Below are 8,383 nucleotides of genomic sequence, written 5' to 3'. Positions count from 1 at the left end.
TTGACGTCTGACTTTCTTTATCAGATACAAAATACTTCAATATTTTTGAATGATTGTAAACTGGTTCAGATTTAGTTTGTCTTCAATCTAAAAGGCCATTCTACCTAAAACAAATGTGATTACATTATTACATTATTCAAAAGTTTGTCTTTATATCAAACCTGTTTCTCTCTGGTTAGTTCAAAGAAAAGAAAAGATCCCATAGAAAATCTTTCTTAGAGAGCTTGACAACCTTCTTCTTAATTCTAATAAGAAATTAAAAAATCAAGGCTACTGTTCCGCTAATGGAAAGGTGGGCTGACACGCTGGGCCTCCATTGACTTGAAAACATCAGCACAAAGGAGACTTTATGGAAGAGCGTTGCACAGTTATACTTCAAAGTGTGAACTAAAATAATTCCCGGTCTCTACAAAGCCAGTTCATAATGTCAAGTCTTTATTGTCTGACTTGATAAATTAAACCTTCAAGTTTTTAGGTATCAAAGAATAGAAAGACCAGCAGTTTGACTCAGAGTTTGCTGGCACAGTTTTTGAATATAAGAGAAGATTCAGCTGTGTATTATACAGTATGTGAAGGTCATTAATAGGTACAAATGCTCCAGTTGTTCACAAAGACAGATATCAAATGGAATAGATGTACTTACTACATTTCTGTATAGACATAGCAGCACTATAGTCTCACTTTAAGGTCTCAAAGCAGCTATTACTGACATTGTTTAGTAAATTGTGTTAAATGACAATGTGATAAAAGGGGATATTATAAAAGGTCTCGCTTGAAGGAATAAATGTACAGAGAATACCAACACAGAAACATTAGCAACTTGCTGATGAGAGGAGGAAGGATTAAATATGAGCATTTCTTTGGATGGTAAAAAACTAAAATCTAAAAAGGACAATAAGGTGTTTCGGTACCACTTTACAATAAGACTACCCTTATAAAGGATTCATAAAGGGTTTGTAATTAGGTTATTAATTAGGTTGTAAACACTTTATTTATCATTAAGAACCATTTATAAACCAGATCTAACATAGTTTTCATACATCAACACAGGCTCACTATTTGGCAAGATGAATAAGCTTATATTGGCTACTTAGCGATAATCAACTCAGTGAACAACATATACCAATGATGCTAGCTGATGAAGAAGACGAAGTAAGCTAGGTAGCCAATATAAGACTTAGCAGTACAGATAAATGTGGGCTCACTATTTGGCAAGCAACCGGTCATACTGTAGTTGCCCTGTTTATCTCATGTCTTATAAAAGCTTATTAATGATTTATAAAGTGTTCACAACCTAATTAATAAATTAATTACAAACTATTCGTAAACCCTTTATACGGGTAGTCTTATTGTAAAGTGCTACCGGTGTTTCTACGTCAGGTCAACAAAATACAGTAAGGCTTAATTAATATTGTATTATAGCCTCAATACTTCTAATCATCCCATCACACCTAAAATAACAACTCAAGTATTGACAACTTGATAAACCGACAGTAACTGAATATTTTGTTGTTTATTTTGAGAGACAATTTCAGAACAATGCTGGTGTTTTGAGTGGTTTCTTACAAAGTAGTGACCGAGTATTTTCCTTTTTAGTTTTACCCCTCAGAACTGTGTGGAAAAGATGAGTGATTTTTTAAAAACACACTCCTGCAGAAGCAAAGGCTTGACACTTTGTTGTGTGTGTGTGTGTGTGTGTGTGTGTGTGTGTGTGTGTGTGTGTGTGTGTGTGTGTGTGTGTGTGTGTGTGTGTGTGTGTGTGTGTGTGTGTGTGTGTGTGTGTTGGTGTGTGTGTGTGTGTGTGTGTGTGTGTGTGTGCATCTACTATGTTGTTGTTGCGCATCTGTTTACTGTCCTCTTGTAACTTTTTCATTTCTCTCTGTGTTATTAAATGACCTTTCATTAAACGCAAAAAGAGCATAATAGAAAACAAGTTATAGGATAACAATGATTAGCATTCAAGCAACAGAGCAATCAGAACCTGAAATTGCATTCAAATGACAGAAGCTGTGAAAGTTGATGAAAAAATAGAAAAAGCTGGGACGAGATAAATCTAAAAATATATTGTCATTATTTTAGCACTTTAACGCACATCGTCCTTTTAAAGAGTCAAACACAAATCTCCAAGTCGAAGGAGACACTTGCCATGCTGCTGGACTAAATCATCTTTTTGAAAATGTACATTATCTCTGAAGAGAAAAGTAGAACAAACAGACACACTTCCAATACGCTGCTTCAAGTGTGCTTTCTGAGGTATTGTTAACAGACCAATGCTGCCAATGACATCCAAATAAAAAACATGACAGAAGAAACATGCTCCGAACATAACAGAGCATCCCTGAGAAACTGATAAACAAGCTCTCTGTTTCATATTGACAATGTGAGACAAGGACTAATGGCAGTCAATGTCATTCCATATCTTTTAAGCCTTACATAACAACCACTCAGACCATATCTGACCATCTCATACCAAATAACAGAACACAGAGAAATACATTTAAGGCCCTGCTGGACGGAGGAAAGAACCAGCATGAGCAGAAGAGATCCATCGAGGCTCCTCTCTGTCTGCATGGAGCGGCTCCTTCGGTCACACACAGCAGCAACATGAGAAATGTCCTCTTTCTTATAAGTCTGTAATCTTAATTAATGGGCAAAGTCCTGCAGCGTAATGTTGCCAAGTGTAAATAGAGTCAGAGAGAGAGATACATTTACTTACAATCAGTGGTGGGAAGAAGTCGTTTTGTTTACTCCTCGTATAGATTTGTAAATGTTTATTTACTATTCACACAAACATTTGATTAATTTATAACAATAAGAAGACGTTCAGCTTATATATTTGCTCCAATGGTGAATAGCTACCTCCAAGACTGATATTTATTACTTTTACTGAATCAAAATGTCAATGCAGAACAATGCAGACATTTGGTAAAAGATTATAAGACATGAAAACATAACTGAATTGACTATCAAATAATAGTTAAAACAGAACAAAACATAAACAAATATATTAAGGTTGATACTTTCCCTTAAACCTCCAATAAGTTAATACAAAAGAGAAACATTTGTTAGATTTTATTTCAGATGCGCCTGTCGCATTGTCTTGTAAAAAAAGGAATAAGAACCAAAACAGTGGAAAACCTTTACATCCATTGAGCTTTAAGCTTTATTTCTCATTTCATTTCATTTCAAACCTTTATTTAGACAGATAGGTCCCTTGAGATCATGGATCTCTTTTACAAGGGAGACCTGCATCAATTTAGTTCCACATGAAACATAAAAACAACATAAAAACAAACAATAGAGGATATCATATTTACATATTCACCAACACTTACAAACACCCATAGTGTCAGAAAGCATCTCGTGCAGACGTGCCTTAAAGACATTCAGAGAAATAAAATTGCTCAATTTTAATTTGGACTGTGGTGGAGAAGTGGAGCTGCGCACATTTCTCCCTTCTTTCTTTGTCAGTGGCATATTTCCTTTTCAGTAATTACTTCTTAAAGTCACCAGGGTACATTTTATTAACTAAAAGAATGCTTTTGAGCCTCGAGATCCTTAAACAAATCGAATCCTGCCTCCTCTGAATTTAACTGGTGCTGAGAGCATAATACATGCAGTTTTTATTTCATATTTTTCAAGCAATTTGGGAAGATTAAACACAGCAGCCTTCGACACCGAAATCCTTCACATTTTTAGCTTTTGTCTGAACCCAAATATTGCATTAAGCTGCTCAAATTGAGTCTCTGTAGCTCGTCCTTAAATGTTAAATATGCAGCTAATTTGGACGTGATGTTTTGGACATTGCCTCAGATTGTCAGTTTAGGTTTCTTATAATTTTTCCATGATTGCTTTTTTGCACAGGCCTTTTAGAGTCCTGAATTTTCATAATGCCCTTAATTTTCCATTGAATTATTATCTCTCTTTTAGAATGTTTTACTTTGACATTACTTAAATGTAATTCACCTCCAACATAGTGCACTTGTACTATACTGTGTACACCGGTAAACTAGAACGTACAGTATATACTAGTATATATATATATTAAAATTATCATTGGTTCAATTTAAAACATGGCAGCTGAATAAAACCTTGGAGAGCTCTCTCATAAAATGGGTAAAGATCAAATCACTCTTCCAGTGATTCAATTGGAAAACATTTCACATGTTATTACTTTAATAGCATTCCACATACAGGCAATTTAGAGGTTAAAAGGTAGAAAGAAATAGTCCTTTTTTTCTTTCTTTTATTAAACTACTATTTGCTTTCAGAATTTTCTTAAATGTATTTCTTCAATTCCTGGCCTCTTTGTGGTAAGCTCCTATCTATATTTTTTGTCGTAAGGGTTGTTCAAGTATAGTATAGTATCATACCAGCTGCTCTTAGTTTTGGTAGAGGATGCTACTACAAATTGAGCCCTGGATTTGTTGCCTGCCTTATGCACTGACATTTAAGCTGGGATAGTGACAATGCACTTCAATAGCCCATTGTTCTGAACCACTATCATCAGAAAAGCCCAGGACCTGGGAGCTGTGCTTTTTCACCAAAAAGCAGAAAATGATCGCCCATAATCAGACATCATACGCCAAGATATCTTGAACAGGAGCATTTCCAGCCATTAGTGTAATTACACTCCTGTATCTTCTTTTATATACCCCTGTATTCATATCAAGTAAGCCTCTCCTCACATACTAAGACCAAGGCTCTGTCTGTCCTTTATGGAGGACAACAGAGGTTCTGGCTGCAGTTAAGAAAATCACCCACAGGAAGGTAAGCCTGCCAGCAGCGACACTAAGGACGAGCAGTTAATGTCTATTAGAGGTTCAGGAACTCGTATGTGTTTTTTATTGATCTGTGCTAAGACCTTAGAACAGGAGAATCCATCAAATGTTATCTATGTTCTCCACTATCATCTTTGCTCTTTCAACATACACATTTGTGCAATAATAATGGTGTTTTTAAAACGACTTTAAACCAATTTCACTGCAGGGATTGTGTGCCAGAAAATGTATTTTGCAATTTTTTTCAAAGCCTAATCATAAACATAATCGCAAGAAAAAACTAAAACCAACATTATTACAGGAATCATTCCTTCTGAATATGATTGTGTCATACTGTAGGCCCAACTCATTTGTTTGCCAGATGGCAGACATTCGACGGTGCGTTGATTCTCTTTGATGGCAGGACATAAAGCTCTGTTCTAAAAGCATGCATCTGTGTGATATCACAAAATTCTCTGCCTCAGATACAATCTGCGTGCACATCTGGTCATAATCACATTTTAAACATTGGTTATGCAATAATCTGTCTTTAATGTCTGTGTCCTACTGGCAGAGTCTTCTGTTGAATAGACAACTGAGCTGCCACAGAGATAAAGAGATTTGTTGGCGACTAGCAGGTATGCAAACTGTTTAAAACGATGATAACAAAAAGAAACACACCAACAGCTGCCGCAGTTTTTTGGAACCGTTGAATCTGCCTTTGTCAGGATTTTGTCAAAACTTATGTAGTGACCCATTTCTCACAAATTGTCCTTTAACATCTCCACACTGAATGTTAATGCGTGTAACAGTGTGAACAGTGCATTCTTTTTTTTTACTTTGCAATGAGTCATTTATTTGAAGAACTTAAATTGATCAATTGATGCACAATAGCAGCTATTACACAATCACAGTCGTTTCTTATACAGAAAACTATTCATACAGTGTACTTTATTTCACAGATACATGCTCGAGCTCATACCAAATAGCTTATCAATACATTATGACAATTATAACAATTAGTATGGAAAAATAAAATAATTTGATTAAATGTAGAATTTTATTTTTTTCTTACCATTAAGTCTCCTCAATTTTAAGAAGTCAGGAGTGTTTCACTGAACCAATCACTATTGTACATTTCTGCAGAGAAACACAGTGCACGAGTAATTTTCATTCATTAGGACCATTGAGACCTGCCTGCTGTTCTGCTGGTCTGCAAAATGACCAGGGTGGAGGGTAACTGGTTGTACCACAGACATGTATTATATCTTGCATTAATGAGTCATTCTGGGCAGAAAGTGACTGTGCCAGTCTGAAAGCATGTCACCTTGCCAACTGGCTTTACATCTGTTAAGTTCATTTTAGTTCACCGTGATCCTGTTCATTACTATTCAATTTGAATTAAAGGCAAACAAAGTTGTTTTAATATAAGGACCGTGAAGGAATGGTTACTTAACATATCTGGAGTTGAGTAGGAGGAGGTCTACTTATAGGGTGTGTTTTTATCTGATTCTCCTAACCCAGTACGGGTACAGACACAATCACACTGAATCCTTCATACAATTATTTCTCCTCTATTAAAAACTAGAAAGCTTTAAGAGCAACGCTAGACAAATCACTGCAAACCAGGCGCTCAAAGGCCTCCATTATAAAGGACAATGTCTATTGTCATTCAGATATCTTGGGTTAGATTTTTCCTTAAAACAGCAGACTTACATAAAACATGCTGGAGGATATAGCAGTGGGAAAATGATGACGCAACTCTTGGAGATATACAAGTATGGCTACTGTGAGAAACAAACTTTTCTTTGTCCAAAAAGGTTGTGAATCTGCCCCCCTGAAGTACTGTATGTGTAAAGCAATTGTTCAACTTTCACAATGTGTTATGGGTACTGCTTTGTTGTATAATGTTGTTTTTGAAAAATATTATTCCATCAGTTAACCTGTGAGCCGTGGAAAAAACATTGAATTTGATGTTATTAAAACATTTGGGTAAGTCAGACTTCTGTAGTTTCATTTATTTATGGTTTAAACATCTCCCATGACATGAAAATAATTCCACAAGCTGTTCTGAATTACACGGTACAATCTAAAAACTAGTTTTGGGTTTATTTACAGTAGGAGTATGCTAATACAAACAAACACAAACAAATCTCATGCACTTATAATACAATGTATAAAATAATCAGAAGCTCTGCTGATTAAGCTGCGGGCTCCCCCACTCCTATTCATTTAACCAGTAAGTGGGCCTCACTAGCCCCTCTCTTATCTCTGAATAAAGTGATTCAGTGCGGCTGGCTGAGCAGTCAAAGCAGAGAGCCAGCAAAGCACCTGGCCTTACACCGCTATCTGATTAGAGGAGGTTGCAGGCCAGGCTGAACCAGACCAGGCCAGGCAGTGGCAGATCTAGAGCAAAATGAACTAAAACAGGCTAATTCTATTGCACCATGGCCTCCCTTAGAGGCTTAGCAGCAGGTTCAAATGAAAGCAATTCTATAACACAGAGCAACATTATCAACAAGCAGTGAGGAGGGCAATGGAGAAACTATAGCTTCACTGGTTCAGAAGAGCTGAGTGGTGTTCTCTGAAGCATGTATTTCATGATTAAGCTTTTATTATCTGTGGTGTCCCTGAGCTCACAAATTGGCGTATGAAAAAATAGACCTGACATTTTTCCTCAGCTTAAAATGGCATGAATGTTGAGAACTTGAGAGTGACATAGCTTAGTGATGGCATTAGGGACAGTTCTGCACACACAAAAATACAAATTATTAAAGGTTTTGGAATATGTTTTATTTCCATTTTCTATATGAAAATATGATTTGCAGAATATCGAAACACAATGGATCATATTTAATATCCTTCTTTCCTATGCAAGATACGGTATGATACTGTCAGACTGCAGTATCTAAATGCAGACTACACTATGGCTTACACTTTTAGACGAGGCGTGACACATTTTGATCTTTACAATTACGTTAAAGTAATGTTAGTCAAGGTTGATATATTTTTATGTCAACATGCTTGAGAATTTCAATTGAAGGGAGATGAACACAATCAATACTTTACTTGAATGTAACCCAATTAGCAGTTCCTACCACAAACATATTTGATTTAATACGAAAATCCAAGGAGAGGATACACTTTTGCAGCTTCAAGGCCTGCGAGTCAGGAAAAGTAGATATTCGTTTAACTGTAGAGTTCCACTGGAAAGCACCAGGCTACGTCATGATTCGGTGATTGGCCCATCATTGTCATTATTAATTTAAAGTTAGGATATCTATAAGGGGAAACACATCTCTACAGAGGCACCTGAAAACAGTGTAGAGAGAAAGGGGTTGTTATTAGTGTTTTCCTATGGGGCTGCTTCATGACAGTGTCAGTTCCATTAGCCCATTTGTGTTCAGTTTGGGAAACATTGTTGACCATTTGAGGGCAAAGTTTACACACAGTGCATTGTAAGTGCAATACGGGAGAGTCTAGGTTTGAGTAATGCAGGAGTAGTCCCAGCATGCATGTCCTAGGTGTTACTTAAGCTGTAACCCCAACCTAAATGATTTATACAACCACATCATATTTTTTAAATTATTTAATGTATTTGTTGTTTCTTTGGAGTTGTTTCT

This window comes from Pseudochaenichthys georgianus, chromosome 3, assembly GCF_902827115.2.
Source record: "Pseudochaenichthys georgianus chromosome 3, fPseGeo1.2, whole genome shotgun sequence".
NCBI classification, from domain to species: Eukaryota; Metazoa; Chordata; class Actinopteri; order Perciformes; family Channichthyidae; genus Pseudochaenichthys; species Pseudochaenichthys georgianus.
Note: the sequence above shows the minus strand (reverse complement) of the source record.